This window comes from Hyla sarda, chromosome 10, assembly GCF_029499605.1.
Source record: "Hyla sarda isolate aHylSar1 chromosome 10, aHylSar1.hap1, whole genome shotgun sequence".
In the NCBI taxonomy this organism is placed as follows: domain Eukaryota; kingdom Metazoa; phylum Chordata; class Amphibia; order Anura; family Hylidae; genus Hyla; species Hyla sarda.
Genome location: NC_079198.1, coordinates 931,308 through 959,069, shown reverse-complemented (window position 1 = coordinate 959,069; position 27,762 = coordinate 931,308). Strand labels below are relative to the sequence as shown.

Sequence of the window (27,762 nt, the reverse complement as noted above, 5' to 3'; positions counted from 1 at the left end):
CAGCCACTTATTGATCATACGAGACATCACAGAAGAAGAAGAATTGAGAGATGAAGAACGTCTGATACATTGGAAATCATAGCAACGGCCATAAGACGTCAGAAGACCTGGACTACAAATCCCAGCAGTATGACCAACCCTGAAGCTTAGTATCCCCGTGTCCAATCACAGTGCCCGCCATTACTTAGGTGGAATCTATGATCACATTACATTACACTGAAGACCCTTCTAATCTAACGAAGGAGTCGAGAGCCTCTTGTGAACATTACGGCAATTACTGGAGACGCCAAATCAAGGAGGATATAATACAGGATATAGAGGGGAATATAATACATATTATAGAGGTGGATAGAATATAAAGGGAGATACAATACAAAGAGGAATATAATAGAGAAGGCGATATAATATATAACACAGAGGGGAATATAATACATATTATAGAGGTGGATAGAATATAAAGGGAGATACAATACAAAGAGGGATATAATAGAGAAGGCGATATAATATATAACACAGAGGGGAATATAATATACAGGGGAATATAATACATATTATAGAGGTGGATAGAATATAAAGGGAGAAACAATACAAAGAGGGATATAATAGAGAAGGCGATATAATATATAACACAGAGGGGAATATAATATACAGGGGAATATAATACATATTATAGAGGTGGATAAAATAATATAGGGGGGATATAATATTTAAGATAAAGGGGGATATAATACATAATATAGAATCAGCACCATGTACAGAGCCCCGCTTCTCCACAATGTACAGAGCCCCGTTTGTCCTCGGTGTACAGAGCCCCGCTTGTTCTCAGTGTACAGAGCCCTGCTTGTCCTCAGTGTAGAGTCCTGCTTGTCCTCAGTGTACAGAGCCCCGCTTGTCCTCAGTGTACAGAGCCCCGCTTGTCCTCAGTGTACAGAGCCCCGCTTGCCCTCAGTGTACAGAGCCCCGCTTGTCCTCAGTGTACAGAGCCCCGCTTGTCCTCAGTGTACATAGCTCTGCTTGTCCTCGGTGTACAGAGCCCCGCTTGTCCTCGGTGTACAGAGCCCCGCTTGTCCTCGGTGTACAGAGCCCCGGTTGTCCTCGGTGTACAGAGCCCCGTTTGCCCTCGGTGTAGAGCCCTGCTTGTCCTCTGTGTACAGAGCCCCGCTTGTCCTCGGTGTACAGAGCCCCGCTTGTCCTCGGTGTACAGAGCCCCGCTTGTCCTTGGTGTACAGAGCCCCACTTGTCCTCGGTGTACAGAGCCCCGCTTGTCCTTGGTGTACAGAGCCCCACTTGTCCTCGGTGTACAGAGCCCCGCTTGTCCTTGGTGTACAGAGCCCCACTTGTCCTCGGTGTACAGAGCCCCGCTTGTCCTTGGTGTACAGAGCCCCACTTGTCCTCGGTGTACAGAGCCCTGCTTTACCACCCAGGCCCCATCTAGGCCTGAGGTGGCCAGCAGGAATACTTGGCATTCCTTTGGTCAAACACCCCACATCTTCCTGTGTTCACCCCATGTGCCAACCATGACAATAGACACCACTGCCCTCTCAATGCCCAAGTGGGCCTAAGTTTCTTGCAAAATAAATGAAGAATCTTGTGGTCTAAGTCCATTATACACAGTCCATAGTCCATACAGAAGGTCCATAGCACAGCCATAGTCTGATGAAGGAACTAGGTCTGAGCCGCCATCACTAGTACTTTCCAATATGGCTCCCAGGATCTTTTTGCACGGACCAGATTTAGAAGAAATCACAGGGCATTTTAACCCTGCCCTTTACCACTACTCTGCAACATTTTACCAGAGCAGTTCAGTAGGCATTCATCAAAGTCTGTGTGCCAATTGATACATTTTGCGCACGGCCGCCACTTTCCCCACAACTTTTTTAATCCAACCTGACCTAAAAACTAGTTGAGTTTTGATAAGTACCCCTCTGTGTGAGCAGTGAGATCCATGTTACTAGATCATGTATTATAGAGTCAGTACTGTGGACGGGTATTATAGAGTCAGCACGGTGGACGGGTATTATAGAGTCAGTACTGTGGACGGGTATTATACAGTCAGCACCGTGGACAGGTATTATACAGTCAGCACCGTGGACAGGTATTATAGAGTCAGTACTGTGGACGGGTATTATACAGTCAGAACGGTGGACAGGTATTATACAGTCAGAACGGTGGACAGGTATTATACAGTCAGCACGGTGGACGGGTATTATAGAGTCAGTACTGTGGACGGGTATTATACAGTCAGAACGGTGGACAGGTATTATACAGTCAGAACGGTGGACAGGTATTATACAGTCAGCACGGTGGACGGGTATTATACAGTCAGCACTGTGGACAGGTATTATACAGTCAGTACTGTGGACAGGTATTATACAGTCAGTACTGTGGACGGGTATTATAGAGTCAGTACTGTGGACGGGTATTATACAGTCAGAACGGTGGACAGGTATTATACAGTCAGCACCGTGGACAGGTATTATACAGTCAGAACGGTGGACAGGTATTATAGAGTCAGTACTGTGGACGGGTATTATACAGTCAGAACGGTGGACAGGTATTATAGAGTCAGTACTGTGGACGGGTATTATACAGTCAGAACGGTGGACAGGTATTATAGAGTCAGTACTGTGGACGGGTATTATACAGTCAGAACGGTGGACAGGTATTATAGAGTCAGCACCGTGGACAGGTATTATAGAGTCAGCACCGTGGACAGGTATTATAGAGTCAGCACCGTGGACAGGTATAGAGTCAGCACCGTGGACAGGTATTATACAGTCAGAACGGTGGACAGGTATTATAGAGTCAGCACCGTGGACAGGTATTATAGAGTCAGCACCGTGGACAGGTATTATACAGTCAGAACGGTGGACAGGTATTATAGAGTCAGCACCGTGGACAGGTATTATAGAGTCAGCACCGTGGACAGGTATTATAGAGTCAGCACCGTGGACAGGTATCATAGAGTCAGCACCGTGGACAGGTATTATAGAGTCAGCACCGTGGACAGGTATTATAGAGTCAGCACCGTGGACAGGTATATAGTCAGCACCGTGGACAGGTATTATAGAGTCAGCACCGTGGACAGGTATTATAGAGTCAGCACCGTGGACGGGTATTATAGAGTCAGCACGGTGGACAGGTATTATACAGTCAGAACGGTGGACAGGTATTATAGAGTCAGTACTGTGGACGGGTATTATATAGTCAGCACCGTGGACAGGTATTATAGAGTCAGCACGGTGGACGGGTATTATAGAGTCAGTACTGTGGACGGGTATTATAGAGTCAGAACGGTGGACAGGTATTATATAGTCAGCACCGTGGACAGGTATTATAGAGTCAGCACGGTGGACGGGTATTATACAGTCAGAACGGTGGACAGGTATTATAGAGTCAGTACTGTGGACGGGTATTATACAGTCAGTACTGTGGACGGGTATTATAGAGTCAGTACTGTGGACGGGTATTATACAGTCAGTACTGTGGACGGGTATTATACAGTCAGAACGGTGGACAGGTATTATACAGTCAGAACGGTGGACAGGTATTATAGAGTCAGCACGGTGGACAGGTATTATACAGTCAGAACGGTGGACAGGTATTATAGAGTCAGTACTGTGGACGGGTATTATAGAGTCAGCACCGTGGACAGGTATTATACAGTCAGAACGGTGGACAGGTATTATACAGTCAGAACGGTGGACAGGTATTATAGAGTCAGTACTGTGGACGGGTATTATACAGTCAGAACGGTGGACGGGTATTATAGAGTCAGAACGGTGGACAGGTATTATAGAGTCAGCACCGTGGACAGGTATTATACAGTCAGCACCGTGGACAGGTATTATACAGTCAGCACCGTGGACGGGTATTATAGAGTCAGCACCGTGGACAGGTATTATAGAGTCAGCACCATGGACAGGTATTATAGAGTCAGCACCATGGACAGGTATTATAGAGTCAGCACCGTGGATGGGTATTATAGAGTCAGCACCGTGGACAGGTATAGAGTCAGCACCGTGGATGGGTATTATAGAGTCAGCACGGTGGACAGGTATTATAGAGTCAGCACCGTGGACAGGTATTATAGAGTCAGCACCGTGGACAGGTATTATAGAGTCAGCACCGTGGACAGGTATTATAGAGTCAGTACTGTGGACGGGTATTATACAGTCAGTACTGTGGACGGGTATTATACAGTCAGTACTGTGGACGGGTATTATACAGTCAGCACCGTGGACAGGTATTATACAGTCAGAACGGTGGACAGGTATTATAGAGTCAGTACTGTGGACGGGTATTATAGAGTCAGCACCGTGGACGGGTATTATACAGTCAGCACCGTGGACAGGTATTATACAGTCAGAACGGTGGACAGGTATTATACAGTCAGCACTGTGGACAGGTATTATACAGTCAGTACTGTGGACGGGTATTATAGAGTCAGTACTGTGGACGGGTATTATACAGTCAGTACTGTGGACGGGTATTATACAGTCAGAACGGTGGACAGGTATTATAGAGTCAGTACTGTGGACGGGTATTATAGAGTCAGCACCGTGGACAGGTATTATAGAGTCAGCACCGTGGACAGGTATATAGTCAGAACGGTGGACAGGTATTATACAGTCAGAACGGTGGACAGGTATTATAGAGTCAGCACGGTGGACAGGTATTATACAGTCAGAACGGTGGACAGGTATTATAGAGTCAGCACCGTGGACAGGTATTATACAGTCAGAACGGTGGACAGGTATTATACAGTCAGAACGGTGGACAGGTATTATAGAGTCAGTACTGTGGACGGGTATTATAGAGTCAGTACTGTGGACGGGTATTATACAGTCAGTACTGTGGACGGGTATTATACAGTCAGAACGGTGGACAGGTATTATAGAGTCAGTACTGTGGACGGGTATTATAGAGTCAGCACCGTGGACAGGTATTATAGAGTCAGCACCGTGGACAGGTATTATACAGTCAGAACGGTGGACAGGTATTATACAGTCAGAACGGTGGACAGGTATTATAGAGTCAGCACGGTGGACAGGTATTATACAGTCAGAACGGTGGACAGGTATTATAGAGTCAGTACTGTGGACGGGTATTATAGAGTCAGCACCGTGGACAGGTATTATACAGTCAGAACGGTGGACAGGTATTATACAGTCAGAACGGTGGACAGGTATTATAGAGTCAGCACGGTGGACAGGTATTATACAGTCAGAACGGTGGACAGGTATTATAGAGTCAGTACTGTGGACGGGTATTATAGAGTCAGTACTGTGGACGGGTATTATAGAGTCAGCACCGTGGACAGGTATTATACAGTCAGCACGGTGGACGGGTATTATACAGTCAGAACGGTGGACAGGTATTATACAGTCAGAACGGTGGACAGGTATTATAGAGTCAGTACTGTGGACGGGTATTATAGAGTCAGCACCGTGGACAGGTATTATACAGTCAGCACCGTGGACAGGTATTATACAGTCAGCACCGTGGACAGGTATTATACAGTCAGCACCGTGGACAGGTATTATAGAGTCAGCACCATGGACAGGTATTATAGAGTCAGCACCATGGACAGGTATTATAGAGTCAGCACCGTGGATGGGTATTATAGAGTCAGCACCGTGGACAGGTATAGAGTCAGCACCGTGGATGGGTATTATAGAGTCAGCACGGTGGACAGGTATTATAGAGTCAGCACCGTGGACAGGTATTATAGAGTCAGCACCGTGGACAGGTATTATAGAGTCAGCACCGTGGACAGGTATTATAGAGTCAGCACCGTGGACAGGTATTATACAGTCAGCACCGTGGACGGGTATTATAGAGTCAGCACGGTGGACAGGTATTATAGAGTCAGCACCGTGGACAGGTATTATAGAGTCAGTACTGTGGACGGGTATTATACAGTCAGAACGGTGGACAGGTATTATAGAGTCAGTACTGTGGACGGGTATTATACAGTCAGTACTGTGGACGGGTATTATACAGTCAGTACTGTGGACAGGTATTATACAGTCAGTACTGTGGACGGGTATTATAGAGTCAGTACTGTGGACGGGTATTATACAGTCAGTACTGTGGACAGGTATTATAGAGTCAGCACCGTGGACAGGTATTATAGAGTCAGTACTGTGGACGGGTATTATACAGTCAGTACTGTGGACGGGTATTATACAGTCAGTACTGTGGACGGGTATTATACAGTCAGCACCGTGGACAGGTATTATACAGTCAGAACGGTGGACAGGTATTATAGAGTCAGTACTGTGGACGGGTATTATAGAGTCAGCACCGTGGACGGGTATTATACAGTCAGCACCGTGGACAGGTATTATACAGTCAGAACGGTGGACAGGTATTATACAGTCAGCACTGTGGACAGGTATTATACAGTCAGTACTGTGGACGGGTATTATAGAGTCAGTACTGTGGACGGGTATTATACAGTCAGTACTGTGGACGGGTATTATACAGTCAGAACGGTGGACAGGTATTATACAGTCAGAACGGTGGACAGGTATTATAGAGTCAGCACGGTGGACAGGTATTATACAGTCAGAACGGTGGACAGGTATTATAGAGTCAGTACTGTGGACGGGTATTATAGAGTCAGCACCGTGGACAGGTATTATACAGTCAGAACGGTGGACAGGTATTATACAGTCAGAACGGTGGACAGGTATTATAGAGTCAGCACGGTGGACAGGTATTATACAGTCAGAACGGTGGACAGGTATTATAGAGTCAGTACTGTGGACGGGTATTATAGAGTCAGCACCGTGGACAGGTATTATACAGTCAGCACGGTGGACGGGTATTATACAGTCAGAACGGTGGACAGGTATTATACAGTCAGAACGGTGGACAGGTATTATAGAGTCAGTACTGTGGACGGGTATTATAGAGTCAGAACGGTGGACGGGTATTATAGAGTCAGAACGGTGGACAGGTATTATAGAGTCAGCACCGTGGACAGGTATTATACAGTCAGCACCGTGGACAGGTATTATACAGTCAGCACCGTGGACGGGTATTATAGAGTCAGCACCGTGGACAGGTATTATAGAGTCAGCACCATGGACAGGTATTATAGAGTCAGCACCGTGGATGGGTATTATAGAGTCAGCACCGTGGATGGGTATTATAGAGTCAGCACGGTGGACAGGTATTATAGAGTCAGCACCGTGGACAGGTATTATAGAGTCAGCACCGTGGACAGGTATTATAGAGTCAGCACCGTGGACAGGTATTATAGAGTCAGCACCGTGGACAGGTATTATAGAGTCAGCACCGTGGACAGGTATTATACAGTCAGCACCGTGGACAGGTATTATAGAGTCAGCACCGTGGACAGGTATTATACAGTCAGCACCGTGGACGGGTATTATAGAGTCAGCACGGTGGACAGGTATTATAGAGTCAGCACCGTGGACAGGTATTATAGAGTCGGCACCGTGGACAGGCATATAGTCAGCACCGTGGACAGGTATTATAGAGTCAGCACTGTGGACAGGTATAGAGTCAGCACCGTGGACAGGTATTATAGAGTCGGCACCGTGGACAGGTATATAGTCAGCACCGTGGACAGGTATTATAGAGTCAGCACTGTGGACAGGTATTATAGAGTCAGCACCGTGGACAGGTATTATAGAGTCAGCACCGTGGACAGGTATTATATAGTCAGCACCGTGGACAGGTATTATAGAGTCAGCACCGTGGACAGGTATTATACAGTCAGCACCGTGGACAGGTATTATAGAGTCAGCACCGTGGACAGGTATTATACAGTCAGCACCGTGGACAGGTATTATACAGTCAGCACCGTGGACAGGTATTATAGAGTCAGCACCGTGGACAGGTATAGAGTCAGCACCGTGGACAGGTATAATAGAGTCAGCACCGTGGACAGGTATTATAGAGTCAGCACCGTGGACAGGTATTATAGAGTCAGCACCGTGGACAGGTATTATAGAGTCAGCACCGTGGACAGGTATTATAGAGTCAGCACGGTGGACAGGTATTATAGAGTCAGCACCGTGGACAGGTATTATAGAGTCAGCACGTGGACAGGTATTATAGAGTCAGCACCGTGGACAGGTATTATAGAGTCAGCACCGTGGACAGGTATTATAGAGTCAGCACCGTGGACAGGTATTATAGAGTCAGCACCGTGGACAGGTATTATAGAGTCAGCACCGTGGACAGGTATTATAGAGTCAGCACCGTGGACAGGTATTATAGAGTCAGCACCGTGGACAGGTATTATACAGTCAGCACCGTGGACAGGTATTATAGAGTCAGCACCGTGGACAGGTATTATACAGTCAGCACCGTGGACAGGTATATAGTCAGCACCGTGGACAGGTATATAGTCAGCACCGTGGACAGGTATGGACAGTTATAATAGAGCCGCCATAGACCAGGTTCAAGTCTCCCAACAACTAACTCCAATCCCTGACCCGACCTCATCTCATATTCCCAGATAGCCCTGTGGGGGAAGCTGCTCAGACTGATTTACCTGTACCTGTTGTTAGCAGAAAAACTTTTTAGATAATGTAGATAAATTATTTGTAATATACATTGGTTAAAAAATGTCTATATTTTTGGGTGAAAAAATGCTGTCCCTGTAGCTATTGCCTGTGTGTCTGTGTACGGAGACCAAATACAGGAAGTGAGGGCGGGACAAGCAGGGCTCTGTGCAGGCTCCTGGCCTGTCAATCAGCCTGCTGTGTGAGCCGGGGGTATAATATGGTGTACAGGTATATAGTGTATAATGTGGTGTACAGGTATATAGTGTATAATGTGGTGTACAGGTATATAGTGTATAATGTGGTGTACAGGTATATAGTGTATAGTATAAAGTACAGGTATATAGTGTATAATGTGGTGTACAGGTATATAGTGTATAATGTGGTGTACAGGTATATAGTGTATAATGTGGTGTACAGGTATATAGTGTATAGTATAAAGTACAGGTATATAGTGTATAATGTGGTGTACAGGTATATAGTGTATAATGTGGTGTACAGGTATATAGTGTATAGTATAAAGTACAGGTATATAGTGTATAATGTGGTGTACAGGTATATAGTGTATAATGTGGTGTACAGGTATATAGTGTATAGTATAAAGTACAGGTATATAGTGTATAATGTGGTGTACAGGTATATAGTGTATAATGTGGTGTACAGGTATATAGTGTATAATGTCATGTACAGGTATATAGTGTATAATGTGGTGTACAGGTATATAGTGTATAATGTGGTGTACAGGTATATAGTGTATAATGTGGTGTACAGGTATATAGTGTATAATGTCGTGTACAGGTATATAGTGTATAATGTGGTGTACAGGTATATAGTGTATAATGTGGTGTACAGGTATATAGTGTATAATGTGGTGTACAGGTATATAGTGTATAATGTGGTGTACAGGTATATAGTGTATAATGTGGTGTACAGGTATATAGTGTATAATGTGGTGTACAGGTATATAGTGTATAATGTGGTGTACAGGTATATAGTGTATAATGTGGTGTACAGGTATATAGTGTATAATGTCATGTACAGGTATATAGTGTATAATGTCATGTACAGGTATATAGTGTATAATGTGGTGTACAGGTATATAGTGTATAATGTGGTGTACAGGTATATAGTGTATAGTATAAAGTACAGGTATATAGTGTATAATGTGGTGTACAGGTATATAGTGTATAATGTGGTGTACAGGTATATAGTGTATAGTATAAAGTACAGGTATATAGTGTATAATGTGGTGTACAGGTATATAGTGTATAATGTGGTGTACAGGTATATAGTGTATAATGTCATGTACAGGTATATAGTGTATAATGTGGTGTACAGGTATATAGTGTATAATGTGGTGTACAGGTATATAGTGTATAATGTGGTGTACAGGTATATAGTGTATAATGTCATGTACAGGTATATAGTGTATAATGTCATGTACAGGTATATAGTGTATAATGTGGTGTACAGGTATATAGTGTATAATGTGGTGTACAGGTATATAGTGTATAATGTGGTGTACAGGTATATAGTGTATAATGTGGTGTACAGGTATATAGTGTATAATGTGGTGTACAGGTATATAGTGTATAATGTGGTGTACAGGTATATAGTGTATAATGTGGTGTACAGGTATATAGTGTATAATGTGGTGTACAGGTATATAGTGTATAATGTGGTGTACAGGTATATAGTGTATAATGTGGTGTACAGGTATATAGTGTATAATGTGGTGTACAGGTATATAGTGTATAATGTGGTGTACAGGTATATAGTGTGTATAGTATAAAGTACAGGTATATAGTGTATAGTATAAAGTACAGGTATATAGTGTATAGTATAAAGTACAGGTATATAGTGTGTATAGTATAAAGTACAGGTATATAGTGTATAATGTGGTGTACAGGTATATAGTGTATAATGTGGTGTACAGGTATATAGTGTATAATGTGGTGTACAGGTATATAGTGTATAATATAGAGTACAGGTATATAGTGTATAATATAGAGTACAGGTATATAGTGTATAATATAGAGTACAGGTATATAGTGTATAATGTGGTGTACAGGTATATAGTGTATAATGTGGTGTACAGGTATATAGTGTATAATATAGAGTACAGGTATATAGTGTATAATATAGAGTACAGGTATATAGTGTATAATATAGAGTACAGGTATATAGTGTATAATATAGAGTACAGGTATATAGTGTATAATGTGGTGTACAGGTATATAGTGTATAATGTGGTGTACAGGTATATAGTGTATAATGTGGTGTACAGGTATATAGTGTATAATGTGGTGTACAGGTATATAGTGTATAATGTGGTGTACAGGTATATAGTGTATAATATCATGTACAGGTATATAGTGTGTATAGTATAAAGTACAGGTATATAGTGTATAATGTGGTGTACAGGTATATAGTGTATAATATCGTGTACAGGTGTATAGTATCGTGTGCAGGTATATAGTGTATAATATAGAGTACAGGTATATAGTGTATAATGTGGTGTACAGGTGTATAGTATAAAGTACAGGTATATAGTGTATAATGTGGTATATAGTGTATAATGTGGTGTACAGGTATATAGTGTATAATGTGGTGTACAGGTATATAGTGTATAATATCATGTACAGGTATATAGTGTATAATGTGGTGTACAGGTATATAGTGTATAATGTGGTGTACAGGTATATAGTGTATAATGTGGTGTACAGGTATATAGTGTATAATGTGGTGTACAGGTATATAGTGTATAATATCATGTACAGGTATATAGTGTATAATGTGGTGTACAGGTATATAGTGTATAATGTGGTGTACAGGTATATAGTGTATAATGTGGTGTACAGGTATATAGTGTATAATGTGGTGTACAGGTATATAGTGTATAATGTGGTGTACAGGTATATAGTGTATAATGTGGTGTACAGGTATATAGTGTATAATGTGGTGTACAGGTATATAGTGTATAATGTGGTGTACAGGTATATAGTGTGTATAGTATAAAGTACAGGTATATAGTGTATAGTATAAAGTACAGGTATATAGTGTGTATAGTATAATGTGGTGTACAGGTATATAGTGTATAGTATAAAGTACAGGTATATAGTGTATAGTATAAAGTACAGGTATATAGTGTATAGTATAAAGTACAGGTATATAGTGTATAGTATAAAGTACAGGTATATAGTGTGTATAGTATAAAGTACAGGTATATAGTGTGTATAGTATAAAGAACAGGTATATAGTGTATAGTATAAAGTACAGGTATATAGTGTATAGTATAAAGTACAGGTATATAGTGTATAGTATAAAGTACAGGTATATAGTGTATAGTATAAAGTACAGGTATATAGTGTGTATAGTATAAAGTACAGGTATATAGTGTATAATGTGGTGTACAGGTATATAGTGTATAGTATAAAGTACAGGTATATAGTGTATAGTATAAAGTACAGGTATATAGTGTATAGTATAAAGTACAGGTATATAGTGTATAGTATAAAGTACAGGTATATAGTGTATAGTATAAAGTACAGGTATATAGTGTGTATAGTATAAAGTACAGGTATATAGTGTATAATGTGGTGTACAGGTATATAGTGTATAGTATAAAGTACAGGTATATAGTGTGTATAGTATAAAGTACAGGTGTATAGTGTATAGTATAAAGTACAGGTATATAGTGTGTATAGTATAAAGTACAGGTATATAGTGTATAGTATAAAGTACAGGTATATAGTGTATAGTATAAAGTACAGGTATATAGTGTATAGTATAAAGTACAGGTATATAGTGTGTATAGTATAAAGTACAGGTATATAGTGTGTATAGCATAAAGTACAGGTATATAGTGTATAGTATAAAGTACAGGTATATAGTGTATAGTATAAAGTACAGGTATATAGTGTGTATAGTATAAAGTACAGGTATATAGTGTATAGTATAAAGTACAGGTATATAGTGTATAGTATAAAGTACAGGTATATAGTGTGTATAGTATAAAGTACAGGTATATAGTGTATAATGTGGTGTACAGGTATATAGTGTATAGTATAAAGTACAGGTATATAGTGTGTATAGTATAAAGTACAGGTGTATAGTGTATAGTATAAAGTACAGGTATATAGTGTGTATAGTATAAAGTACAGGTATATAGTGTGTATAGTATAAAGTACAGGTATATAGTGTATAGTATAAAGTACAGGTATATAGTGTATAGTATAAAGTACAGGTATATAGTGTATAGTATAAAGTACAGGTATATAGTGTGTATAGTATAAAGTACAGGTATATAGTGTATAGTATAAAGTACAGGTATATAGTGTATAGTATAAAGTACAGGTATATAGTGTATAGTATAAAGTACAGGTATATAGTGTATAGTATAAAGTACAGGTATATAGTGTGTATAGTATAAAGTACAGGTATATAGTGTGTATAGTATAAAGTACAGGTATATAGTGTATAGTATAAAGTACAGGTATATAGTGTGTATAGTATAAAGTACAGGTATATAGTGTATAGTATAAAGTACAGGTATATAGTGTATAGTATAAAGTACAGGTATATAGTGTATATAGTATAAAGTACAGGTATATAGTGTGTATAGTATAAAGTACAGGTATATAGTGTGTATAGTATAAAGTACAGGTATATAGTGTATAGTATAAAGTACAGGTATATAGTGTATAGTATAAAGTACAGGTATATAGTGTATAGTATAAAGTACAGGTATATAGTGTATAGTATAAAGTACAGGTATATAGTGTATAGTATAAAGTACAGGTATATAGTGTATAGTATAAAGTACAGGTATATAGTGTATAGTATAAAGTACAGGTATATAGTGTGTATAGTATAAAGTACAGGTATATAGTGTATAATGTGGTGTACAGGTATATAGTGTGTATAGTATAATGTGGTGTACAGGTATATAGTGTATAGTATAAAGTACAGGTATATAGTGTATAGTATAAAGTACAGGTATATAGTGTATAGTATAAAGTACAGGTATATAGTGTGTATAGTATAAAGTACAGGTATATAGTGTGTATAGTATAAAGTACAGGTATATAGTGTATAGTATAAAGTACAGGTATATAGTGTATAGTATAAAGTACAGGTATATAGTGTGTATAGTATAAAGTACAGGTATATAGTGTATAATGTGGTGTACAGGTATATAGTGTGTATAGTATAATGTGGTGTACAGGTATATAGTGTATAGTATAAAGTACAGGTATATAGTGTATAGTATAAAGTACAGGTATATAGTGTATAGTATAAAGTACAGGTATATAGTGTATAGTATAAAGTACAGGTATATAGTGTATAGTATAAAGTACAGGTATATAGTGTATAGTATAAAGTACAGGTATATAGTGTATAGTATAAAGTACAGGTATATAGTGTATAATGTGGTGTACAGGTATATAGTGTATAGTATAAAGTACAGGTATATAGTGTATAGTATAAAGTACAGGTATATAGTGTGTATAGTATAAAGTACAGGTATATAGTGTATAATGTCATGTACATGTATATAGTGTATAATGTGGTGTACAGGTATATAGTGTGTATAGTATAATGTGGTGTACAGGTATATAGTGTGTATAGTATAAAGTACAGGTATATAGTGTATAGTATAAAGTACAGGTATATAGTGTGTATAGTATAAAGTACAGGTATATAGTGTATAGTATAAAGTACAGGTATATAGTGTATAGTATAAAGTACAGGTATATAGTGTATAGTATAAAGTACAGGTATATAGTGTATAGTATAAAGTACAGGTATATAGTGTGTATAGTATAAAGTACAGGTATATAGTGTGTATAGTATAAAGTACAGGTATATAGTGTATAGTATAAAGTACAGGTATATAGTGTATAGTATAAAGTACAGGTATATAGTGTATAGTATCAGGTATATCATGTACAGTATCATCCTCCCATAGACACCACACGGGCAGGACCACCTCGCTGCTGCACACAACACCGCCTGATATTAACCCCTTCCTGCACACAAGGGCCTCCCCCCAGGTCCCAGACCTGAATACAGACAAGGATTACACCCACCGTAGGGAATGGATAGAGAGTAGGACCACTCACCCCGCTTCTCTGACACCTGTGGGGTCTCTACGAGGAGCTGTCAGACCTGACGAAACGCAGGGGAAACCAAGTGCCGAGACAACGTCTTGTTTTCTTCTGAGGAGACGAGGTGGACCTTCTGAGATGGGGGGGGGACCTTCTGAGATGGGGGGGGGACCTTCTGAGATGGGGGGGGGACCTTCTGAGATGGGGGGGGGACCTTCTGAGATGGGGGGGGGGAATGGACCTTCTGAGATGGGAGGGGGGGACCTTCTGAGATGGGAGGGGGGGACCTTCTGAGATGGGGGGGACCTTCTGAGATGGGGGGGACCTTCTGAGATGGGAGGAGGGGACCTTCTGAGATGGGAGGGGGGGGACCTTCTGAGATGGGGGGGACCTTCTGAGATGGGGGGGGGACCTTCTGAGATGGGAGGGGGGGACCTTCTGAGATGGGGGGACCTCAGGGTTCAGGATGCAGACGGGGCTGTTCACCTATTTCGGAGTCAGTACCCCGCGCTCCCAGTCGCTCCAGTCTCTTTGGGTTGTAGGATCCTCCGGATCAGGCGTCTGCTGTTGAAGTCTTCAAGTGTTTGCAAAGATGCATCAGATGCAACATGTGTCTGGGGGGAGAGAAGAAGAAGACAGGGAGAGGTGAAGCCGCTGATCTCCGGGGGGCTGTGGTCTGCACTATGCTGGGAGCCCACTGATTCCTGCACTCAATCTCAGGCTGGGTGACCATCATTATACACAGACACATAGGTAACCATAGAAACTCCTAGTACACAGACGACTCCTCCAGCGCCCCCTCCCGTATACCCCACCCCCCCCCCCCCCCCCACTATGGAGAAAGGCAATTATACACCCTGTGACATCTGACAGTCAGCAGTAAGTCATAACAAATAATTAAGTTACACGCAACGGGAGACAGTCAGCAACGGGATTAACTCCGCACATCAGGGACACAATGAATCGGAACATTCCCCCAGTATTTCATCTGCGCTGACACCGACTGGGGGGGGGGGAGGGAGATACAATGTCTCACACACAGACAATAGAGGGGGTAGCAGGCATGTCCCTGCAATATATCCCACTGCCCCCAGCCAATGAGCGGAGCGGAGAGAGATATATGCATCCTGCCCAGAGACAGGGGGAGGCTGAGGTGTGTGCACAGGTAATGGGAGTCTCTTATTGCAAAACTACAACTCCCAGTATGCCCAGACAGCCAATATAAGACAGTGTTTCCCAACCAGGGTGGCTCCAGCTGTTGCAAAACCACAACTCCCAGCATGCCCGGACAGCCAAAGGCTTTCCGGGCATGCTGGGAGTTATAGTTTTGCAACAGTGGGACAGCTGTGGATTGAAACTGAATGATCCACAGCAGTGCTTACCTATCAGGGTTCCGCCAGCTGTTGCAAAACTGTACCTTTTCAACAGGTGGACATTCTGCTTGGGAAACTGTCTTAAAACGTCTGTCCGGGCATGCTGGGAGTTGTTGTTTTGCAACAGCTGGAGGCGTCCTGGTTGGGAAACACTGTCTTATAGCATTGCTTGCAGTAAGTAATATAAATACAGGCCAACCTCTTTAAGAAGACCACCCAGAACTGGGGAGAACGGAATGTTGGCGTAGCTTTAGGTTTCTGTATCCCGATCTATGTCAGATGATTCTCTTCCCCCAATGTTCCTCCGTTGGGAAAAACGCTTTTGCGCTGCACGTAAACTACAACAATAGAGACAGAATTAAAAGTCAGAGATGAGATAACATTACAAGGGCTGCTGCTTCTTTCATTTCCGATATTGACTGGGACAGCGAGGTCTCCGCGTCCTGACCCCACACACAGCCGCCGGCGCCTCAGTCTCCTCATCACTGAATTAAATGAGAAGTCAGAATCAGAAGCCTCAACATCCGACAGGGAAATGTGACACCAGGACTGAGAAACCGGCAATAATTACTGTCCCCTGAGAAAGGGCCCCTAGGTGCAACCCGAGGGCCAAAGTATAGTGTGCTGCAATCTATCACTTAGGGTCTAGGATGATACATACATTACTGATCCCGAGTTATATCCTGTATTATACCCCAGAGCTGTACTCACTATTCTGCTGGTGAGGTCACTGTGTACATACATTACATTACTGATCCTGTACTGATCCTGAGTTATATCTTGTATTATACTCCAGAGCTGTACTCACTATTCTGCTGGTGAGGTCACTGTGTACATACATTACTTATCCTGTACTGATCCTGAGTTATATCCTGTATTATACTCCAGAGCTGTACTCACTATTCTGCTGGTGAGATCACTGTGTACATACATTACATTACTTATCCTGTACTGATCCTGAGTTATATCCTGTATTATACCCCAGAGCTGTACTCACTATTCTGCTGGTGAGGTCACTGTGTACATACATTACATTACTGATCCTGTACTGATCCTGAGTTATATCCTGTATTATACTCCAGAGCTGTACTCACCATTCTGCTGGTGAGGTCACTGTGTACATACATTACTGATCCTGTACTGATCCTGAGTTATATCCTGTATTATACTCCAGAGCTGTACTCACTATTCTGCTGGTGAGATCACTGTGTACATACATTACATTACTTATCCTGTACTGATCCTGAGTTATATCCTGTATTATACTCCAGAGCTGTACTCACTATTCTGCTGGTGAGGTCACTGTGTACAGACATTACATTACTTATCCTGTACTGATCCTGAGTTATATCCTGTATTATACCCCAGAGCTGCACTCACTATTCTGCTGGTGAGATCACTGTGTACATACATTACATTACTTATCCTGTACTGATCCTGAGTTATATCCTGTATTATACTCCAGAGCTGTACTCACTATTCTGCTGGTGAGGTCACTGTGTACATTACATTACATTACTTATCCTGTACTGATCCTGAGTTATATCCTGTATTATACTCCAGAGCTGTACTCACTATTCTGCTGGTGAGGTCACTGTGTACATACATTACATTACTTATCCTGTACTGATCCTGAGTTATATACTGTATTATACCCCAGAGCTGTACTCACTATTCTGCTGGTGAGATCACTGTGTACAGACATTACATTACTTATCCTGTACTGATCCTGAGTTATATCCTGTATTATACTCCAGAGCTGTACTCACTATTCTGCTGGTGAGGTCACTGTGTACATATATTACATTACTTATCCTGTACTGATCCTGAGTTATATCCTGTATTATACTCCAGAGCTGTACTCACTATTCTGCTGGTGAGGTCACTGTGTACATACATTACATTACTTATCCTGTACTGATCCTGAGTTATATCCTGTATTATACCCCAGAGCCGTACTCACTATTCTGCTGGTGAGATCACTGTGTACATACATTACATTACTTATCCTGTACTGATCCTGAGTTATACCCTGTATTATACTCCAGAGCTGTACTCACTATTCTGCTGGTGAGGTCACTGTGTACATACATTACATTACTTATCCTGTACTGATCCTGAGTTATATCCTGTATTATACCCCAGAGCCGTACTCACTATTCTGCTGGTGAGGTCACTGTGTACATACATTACATTACTTATCCTGTACTGATCCTGAGTTATATCCTGTATTATACTCCAGAGCTGTACTCACTATTCTGCTGGTGAGGTCACTGTGTACATATATTACATTACTTATCCTGTACTGATCCTGAGTTATATCCTGTATTATACCCCAGAGCTGTACTCACTATTCTGCTGGTGAGGTCACTGTGTACATACATTACATTACTTATCCTGTACTGATCCTGAGTTATATCCTGTATTATACTCCAGAGCTGTACTCACTATTCTGCTGGTGAGGTCACTGTGTACATACATTACTTATCCTGTACTGATCCTGAGTTATATCCTGTATTATACCCCAGAGCTGTACTCACTATTCTGCTGGTGAGGTCACTGTGTACATACATTACATACGTCCTGGCAGGGGAGGGGTTAATACATAATCGGGTGTTAATCACATGCGTTGCGGTCGCTGACATCAGGTTCAGTCTTTTATGAATAATTTATAACTTGGAATAAAGGGAAATATTTCGTGATCTTCAGATTTTCTATGAATTATAATGAGTTTCAGTTAAACAGAACAGAAGCTTTGATGATGGAGAACATCTCATTGGCCGGAGGCTTCGTGTATCCAACCAATCACAGCAGAGAAAGATCATCTCTCAGGGATCCTCCCAGGATCTCAGCCAAAATACAGCCCAGACAATAAGGGGTTAATACTAAATAATGATACAAACACCAGATAATACAATGTACCAATCACTGATTTCCTTCATGGAAACACATTTTACCGCTCAGCTCTCTGAGAATTTATTAACACAGGGTTTCACTTACTTTTCCCCTGCACTGTGGATGTTTACTCAATAAAAGAAATGAATGATACATTGTTGTGTTGTTAGCTTTGTTACATTGCTGTATAATTGTGACACTGTCTGCTGATCTGCTGTACTGTATCTGATTCTATCACATGTGATACTGTCTGCTATATCTAATCCTATCATGTGTGATATTGTCTTGTCTGCAGGTGTATCTAAGCCTAACATCTGTGATACTGTCTTCCTATATCTAATCCTATCATGTGTGATACTGTCGGCTGAGCTGCTGTATCTAATCCTATCATCTATGATACTGTCTGCTGAGCTGCTGTATCTAATCCTATCATGTGTGATACTGTCTGCTGAGATGCTGTATCTAATCCTATCTTGTGTGATACTGTCTGCTGAGATGATGTATCTAATCCTATCTTGTGTGATACTGTCGGCTGAGCTGCTGTATCTAATCCTATCATGTGTGATACTGTTTGTTGAGAGTCTGTATGTAATCCTATCATGAGTGATACTTTCTGCTGAGCTGGTGTATCTAATCCTATCATGTGTGTATCACAAACTGTTTGTTGAGTTGCTATATCTCAGCCTTTTGCGCCATGAGTATCTAGTAGAGTAGATGTGTGATAGGAGCTCTAGGAAGGGCCTGCCCGCTCTCTTAATGTTCTCTAGGAAGGGCCTGCCCGCTCTCTTAATGTTCTCTAGGAAGGGCCTGCTCGCTCTCTTAATGTTCTCTAGGAAGGGCCTGCCCGCTCTCTTAATGTTCTCTAGGAAGGGCCTGCTCGCTCTCTTAATGTTCTCTAGGAAGGGCCTGCCCGCTCTCTTAATGTTCTCTAGGAAGGGCCTGCTCTCTCTCTTAATGTTCTCTAGGAAGGGCCTGCTCGCTCTCTTAATGTTCTCTAGGAAGGGCCTGCTCGCTCTCTTAATGTTCTCCAGGAAGGGCCTGCTCGCTCTCTTAATGTTCTCCAGGAAGGGCCTGCCCGCTCTCTTAATATTCTCTAGGAAGGGCCTGCCCGCTCTCTTAATATTCTCTAGGAAGGGCCTGCCCGCTCTCTTAATGTTCTCCAGGAATGGCCTGCTCGCTCTCTTAATGTTCTCCAGGAAGGGCCTGCCCGCTCTCTTAATGTTCTCTAGGGCCTGCCCGCTCTCTTAATGTTCTCCAGGAAGGGCCTGCTCGCTCTCTTAATATTCTCTAGGAAGGGCCTGCTCGCTCTCTTAATGTTCTCCAGGAAGGGCCTGCTCGCTCTCTTAATGTTCTCCAGGAAGGGCCTGCTCGCTCTCTTAATATTCTCTAGGAAGGGCCTGCTCGCTCTCTTAATGTTCTCTAAGGCCTGCTCGCTCTCTTAATGTTCTCTAGGAAGGGCCTGCCCGCTCTCTTAATATTCTCTAGGAAGGGCCTGCCCGCTCTCTTAATATTCTCTAGGAAGGGCCTGCCCGCTCTCTTAATGTTCTCCAGGAATGGCCTGCTCGCTCTCTTAATGTTCTCCAGGAAGGGCCTGCCCGCTCTCTTAATGTTCTCTAGGGCCTGCCCGCTCTCTTAATGTTCTCCAGGAAGGGCCTGCTCGCTCTCTTAATATTCTCTAGGAAGGGCCTGCTCGCTCTCTTAATGTTCTCCAGGAAGGGCCTGCTCGCTCTCTTAATGTTCTCCAGGAAGGGCCTGCTCGCTCTCTTAATATTCTCCAGGAAGGGCCTGCTCGCTCTCTTAATATTCTCTAGGAAGGGCCTGCTCGCTCTCTTAATGTTCTCTAAGGCCTGCTCGCTCTCTTAATGTTCTCTAGGAAGGGCCTGCTCGCTCTCTTAATGTTCTCTAGGAAGGGCCTGCCCGCTCTCTTAATGTTCTCCAGGAAGGGCCTGCTCGCTCTCTTAATGTTCTCTAGGAAGGGCCTGCTCGCTCTCTTAATGTTCTCCAGGAAGGGCCTGCTCGCTCTCTTAATGTTCTCTAGGAAGGGCCTGCCCGCTCTCTTAATGTTCTCCAGGAAGGGCCTGCCCGCTCTCTTAATATTCTCCAGGAAGGGCCTGCCCGCTCTCTTAATATTCTCTAGGAAGGGCCTGCCCGCTCTCTTAATATTCTCTAGGAAGGGCCTGCCCGCTCTCTTAATATTCTCCAGGAAGGGCCTGCCCGCTCTCTTAAATGTTCTCTAGGAAGGGCCTGCCCGCTCTCTTAATGTTCTCTAGGAAGGGCCTGCTCGCTCTCTTAATATTCTCTAGGAAGGGCCTGCTCGCTCTCTTAATGTTCTCTAGGAAGGGCCTGCTCGCTCTCTTAATGTTCTCCAGGAAGGGCCTGCCCGCTCTCTTAATGTTCTCCAGGAAGGGCCTGCTCGCTCTCTTAATGTTCTCCAGGAAGGGCCTGCCCGCTCTCTTAATGTTCTCTAGGAAGGGCCTGCTCGCTCTCTTAATGTTCTCCAGGAAGGGCCTGCCCGCTCTCTTAATGTTCTCTAGGAAGGGCCTGCTCGCTCTCTTAATGTTCGCCAGGAAGGGCCTGCTCGCTCTCTTAATGTTCTTTAGATACACCATTTTAGCAGACAGTATCACAGATGATAAGATTAGCTACAGCAGCTCAGCAGACAGTATCACACGTCATAATATTAGATACAGCTTCTCTGCAGACAGTATCACAGATGATAGGATTAGATACAGCAGCTCAGCAGAAAGTATCACACAAGATAGGATTAGATACAGTTGCTCAGCAGACATTATCAAACATAGGATTAGATACACAGCTCAGCAGACAGTATTGCACACGTTATGATTAGATACAGCAGTTCAGCAGACAGTATCACACACATTATGATTAGATACATCAGCTCAGCAGACAGTATCACACATGATAGGATTAGAGACATCAGCTCAGCAGGCAGTATCACACATGACATGATTAGATACATCAGCTCAGCAGACAGTATCACACATGATATGATTAGATACATCAGCTCAGCAGACTGTATCACACACGTTATGATTAGATACAGCAGTGTATGTGAATGATTTATCGCTGTGAGGATTCGGCTTTGTCTCCATTGATAAGATCATATTGGAATCCATTGCGTTTCTTTTCCGGTGGGGACCTTGAGTGGCGGCGGTGAATGGCGCCGGGGCCAGGTGCGCAGTTTTTTACACAATAAGCACAATGTGCGACAGCTGATTCACTGAGCGCATCACAGAAAACCTTTCAGTATCACATGAATGCAGGTTATGAGACGCGAAGACGCCGCTTATTATCCGCCGCCGTCTGTTTACACAACGCGCTCGCTGGAAACTGAGCAGCGGCGGATGATAGCAGACGTGACATCACGGCGTATGAGTACGGCTCCTGAGGCCACATCTGATGATCACAGGATTCTCTGTATCCTCTGCATTAGGCACAGAGTAACTATATAACAATATGTGCCGTGCAGGGCCTGTGGAAAGCTGGGTTATGGCCGTGGGTGGTGGTCACTATACTTGGGTCCCTTTGATGTCAGAGACCAGTGTTTTCCCAACCAGAATGCCTCCAGCTGTTTCAAAAGTACAACTTCCAGCATTTCTGGACAGCCGTTGCATCAATTCAGTTTGTTGCTGTAACTAGGTCATGTGATCAAAAGTCTGACCCACAAAAAAATGATAGCGCTTAATGCAGTGTTTTTCAACCAGGGTGACTCCAGCTGTTGCAAAACTACAACTTCCAGCTAGCTCCCAGCTGGGAATTGTAGTTTTGCAACAGCTGGAGGCACCCTGGTTGGGAAACACAGTCTTGTCGTTGATTGGTCGTCTTAGAAGACGTTTCGCGGACCGGCATCATCTGGGAATTGTTGCTTTTTTCCCCCTCTTATTTCTGTGATAATTATAATTTCAAATGTCCCATTCTGAAGCAGACGTGGAGTCCGCGCGGCAATTACAGCGAGATCAGAGGCGACCGCCATCATGTCCTTATTTACACCTCAAGGAGCGAAAACTTCTTCATATCTCTGTGTGAGCAGGTTAAAGGAGAACTCCGGAATATAAAAATTGTCCCACATACTGCCGGCAGTAAAAAAAAATAAAGAGGTACATACCTTCCTCCACTCCCCCGGGGCCGCCGGTAACCCGCTGCGGTCTCCACCGCGATCCTCTTCCTGGTTGCCGGTTGCCAGCGAGTCATACTGCAGCCAATCACCGGCCGCAGTGAAGTCCCGGTTCGAACGGTGATAGGCTGAGCGGCAGTGTGATGTTTTCGGGCCGGCAGCAGGTGCCGGTGCAGTGAAGAATTTTGTGTCTTGAAGCGTTCTCACACTGCTGCTCAGCCTATCGCCGGCCGAGCCGGGACTTCACTGTGACCGGTGATTGGCTGAGCGCAGTATGACTCACCGACCAACGGCAACCAGGAAGAGGATCGCGGCGGAGACCGGAGCGGGTTATCGGAGGCCCCGGGGGAGGCCGGCAGTATGGGGGACAATTTTTATATTCTGGAGTTCTCCTTTAACTTTTTCTATCCCAATGGTAGTATAATTACATGTGATCACAGCCCTGCCCCCTATATGACATCACTGATAATATAATGACATGTGATCACAGCCCCGCCCCCTGTATGACATCACTGATAATATAATGACATGTGATCACAGCCCCGCCCCCTGTATGACATCACTGATAATATAATGACATGTGATCACAGCCCCGCCCCCTGTATGACATCACTGATAATATAATGACATGTGATCACAGCCCCGCCCCCTATATGACATCACTGATAATATAATGACATGTGTTCACAGCCCCGCCCCCTGTATGACATCACTGATATAATATAATAGTGATATAATGACATGTGATCACAGCCCCGCCCCCTGTATGACATCACTGATATAATATAATAGTAATATAATGACATGTGATCACAGCCCCGCCTCCTGTATGACATCACTGATATAATATAATAGTAATATAATGACATGTGATCACAGCCCCGCCCCCTGTATGACATCACTGATATAATATAATAGTAATATAATGACATGTGATCACAGCCCCACCTCCTGTATGACCTCACTGATATAATATAATAGTAATATAATGACATGTGATCACAGCCCCACCTCCTGTATGACCTCACTGATATAATATAATAGTAATATAATGACATGTGATCACAGCCCCGCCTCCTGTATGACATGACTGATATAATAGTAATATAATGACATGTGATCACAGCCCCGCCCCCTGTATGACATCACTGATATAATATAATAGTAATATAATGACATGTGATCACAGCCCCGCCCCCTGTATGACATCACTGATATAATATAATAGTAATATAATGACATGTGATCACAGCCCCGCCTCCTGTATGACATCACTGATATAATATAATAGTGATATAATGACATGTGATCACAGCCCCGCCCCCTGTATGACATCACTGATATAATATAATAGTAATATAATGACATGTGATCACAGCCCCGCCCCCTGTATGACATCACTGATATAATAGTAATATGATATGTGATCACAGCTGTATCTAATCTTATCATGTGTGATACTGTCTGCATAACCATGTAAGGCCTTTTTCACACTACCATAGTGACCCTGTAGTGTGATGACTGTTGTGACCCTGTAGTGTGATGACTGTTGTGACCCTGTAGTGTGATGACCGTTGTGATCCTGTAGTGTGATGACCGTTGTGACCCTGTAGTGTGATGATTGTTGTGACCCTGTAGTGTGATGACCGTTGTGACCCTGTAGTGTGATGATTGTTGTGACCCTGTAGTGTGATGATTGTTGTGACCCTGTAGTGTGATGACTGTTGTGACCCTGTAGTGTGATGACTGTTGTGACCCTGTAGTGTGATGACTGTTGTGACCCTGTAGTGTGATGACTGTTGTGACCCTGTAGTGTGATGACTGTTGTGATCCTGTAGTGTGATGATTGTTGTGACCCTGTAGTGTGATGACTGTTGTGATCCTGTAGTGTGATGATTGTTGTGACCCTGTAGTGTGATGACAGTTGTGACCCTGTAGTGTGATGACTGTTGTGATCCTGTAGTGTGATGACCGTTGTGACCCTGTAGTATGATGACTGTTGTGACCCTGTAGTGTGATGACTGTTGTGACCCTGTAGTGTGATGACCGTTGTGACCCTGTAGTGTGATGACCGTTGTGACCCTGTAGTGTGATGACCGTTGTGACCCTGTAGTGTGATGATTGTTGTGACCCTGTAGTGTGATGATTGTTGTGACCCTGTAGTGTGGTGATTGTTGTGACCCTGTAGTGTGATGACTGTTGTGACCCTGTAGTGTGAGGATTGTTGTGACCCTGTAGTGTGATGATTGTTGTGACCCTGTAGTGTGATGATTGTTGTGACCCTGTAGTGTGGTGACAGTTGTGACCCTGTAGTGTGATGACCGTTGTGACCCTGTAGTGTGATGATTGTTGTGACCCTGTAGTGTGATGATTGTTGTGACCCTGTAGTGTGATGATTGTTGTGATCCTGTAGTGTGATGATTGTTGTGACCCTGTAGTGTGATGATTGTTGTGACCCTGTAGTGTGATGATTGTTGTGACCCTGTAGTGTGGTGACCGTTGTGACCCTGTAGTGTGATGACCGTTGTGACCCTGTAGTGTGATGACCGTTGTGACCCTGTAGTGTGATGATTGTTGTGACCCTGTAGTGTGATGATTGTTGTGACCCTGTAGTGTGGTGATTGTTGTGACCCTGTAGTGTGATGACTGTTGTGACCCTGTAGTGTGATGACTGTTGTGACCCTGTAGTGTGAGGATTGTTGTGACCCTGTAGTGTGATGATTGTTGTGACCCTGTAGTGTGATGATTGTTGTGACCCTGTAGTGTGGTGACAGTTGTGACCCTGTAGTGTGATGACCGTTGTGACCCTGTAGTGTGATGATTGTTGTGACCCTGTAGTGTGATGATTGTTGTGACCCTGTAGTGTGATGATTGTTGTGACCCTGTAGTGTGATGATTGTTGTGACCCTGTAGTGTGATGATTGTTGTGACCCTGTAGTGTGATGATTGTTGTGACCCTGTAGTGTGATGATTGTTGTGACCCTGTAGTGTGGTGACCGTTGTGACCCTGTAGTGTGATGACCGTTGTGACCCTGTAGTGTGATGACCGTTGTGACCCTGTAGTGTGATGATTGTTGTGACCCTGTAGTGTGATGATTGTTGTGACCCTGTAGTGTGGTGATTGTTGTGACCCTGTAGTGTGATGACTGTTGTGACCCTGTAGTGTGAGGATTGTTGTGACCCTGTAGTGTGATGATTGTTGTGACCCTGTAGTGTGATGATTGTTGTGACCCTGTAGTGTGGTGATTGTTGTGACCCTGTAGTGTGATGACTGTTGTGACCCTGTAGTGTGAGGATTGTTGTGACCCTGTAGTGTGATGATTGTTGTGACCCTGTAGTGTGATGATTGTTGTGACCCTGTAGTGTGATGACCGTTGTGACCCTGTAGTGTGATGACCGTTGTGACCCTGTAGTGTGATGACAGTTGTGACCCTGTAGTGTGATGACAGTTGTGACCCTGTAGTGTGATGACCGTTGTGACCCTGTAGTGTGATGACCGTTGTGACCCTGTAGTGTGATGACTGTTGTGACCCTGTAGTGTGATGATTGTTGTGACCCTGTAGTGTGATGATTGTTGTGACCCTGTAGTGTGATGACCGTTGTGACCCTGTAGTGTGATGATTGTTGTGACCCTGTAGTGTGATGATTGTTGTGACCCTGTAGTGTGATGATTGTTGTGACCCTGTAGTGTGGTGATTGTTGTGACCCTGTAGTGTGATGACTGTTGTGACCCTGTAGTGTGAGGATTGTTGTGACCCTGTAGTGTGATGATTGTTGTGACCCTGTAGTGTGATGATTGTTGTGACCCTGTAGTGTGATGACCGTTGTGACCCTGTAGTGTGATGACCGTTGTGACCCTGTAGTGTGATGACAGTTGTGACCCTGTAGTGTGATGACAGTTGTGACCCTGTAGTGTGATGACCGTTGTGACCCTGTAGTGTGATGACCGTTGTGACCCTGTAGTGTGATGATTGTTGTGACCCTGTAGTGTGATGACCGCGTTGACCCTGTAGTGTGGTGACCGTTGTGACCCTGTAGTGTGATGATTGTTGTGACCCTGTAGTGTGATGATTGTTGTGACCCTGTAGTGTGATGATTGTTGTGACCCTGTAGTGTGATGACCGTTGTGACCCTGTAGTGTGATGACCGTTGTGACCCTGTAGTGTGATGACAGTTGTGACCCTGTAGTGTGATGACAGTTGTGACCCTGTAGTGTGATGACCGTTGTGACCCTGTAGTGTGATGACCGTTGTGACCCTGTAGTGTGATGACTGTTGTGACCCTGTAGTGTGATGACCGTTGTGATCCTGTAGTGTGATGACCGTTGTGATCCTGTAGTGTGATGACCGTTGTGACCCTGTAGTGTGATGATTGTTGTGACCCTGTAGTGTGATGATTGTTGTGACCCTGTAGTGTGATGATTGTTGTGACCCTGTAGTGTGATGATTGTTGTGACCCTGTAGTGTGATGATTGTTGTGACCCTGTAGTGTGATGATTGTTGTGACCCTGTAGTGTGATGATTGTTGTGACCCTGTAGTGTGGTGACCGTTGTGACCCTGTAGTGTGATGATTGTTGTGACCCTGTAGTGTGATGATTGTTGTGACCCTGTAGTGTGGTGACCGTTGTGACCCTGTAGTGTGATGACCGTTGTGACCCTGTAGTGTGATGACCGTTGTGACCCTGTAGTGTGATGATTGTTGT

At 43.3% G+C, this 27,762-nt stretch overlaps 1 protein-coding gene across 1 annotated transcript in view; it reads right to left on the bottom strand.

Annotated features, from left to right (window-relative positions):
• Window positions 1–14,807, bottom strand: part of VWA5B1 (von Willebrand factor A domain containing 5B1) — a gene marked incomplete in the record, with an annotated part of 108,576 nt that extends 93,769 nt beyond the window's left edge. The window contains 1 exon segment of the mRNA XM_056541649.1: window positions 14,672–14,807.
• Between the last annotated feature and the right edge of the window lie 12,955 nt (window positions 14,808–27,762).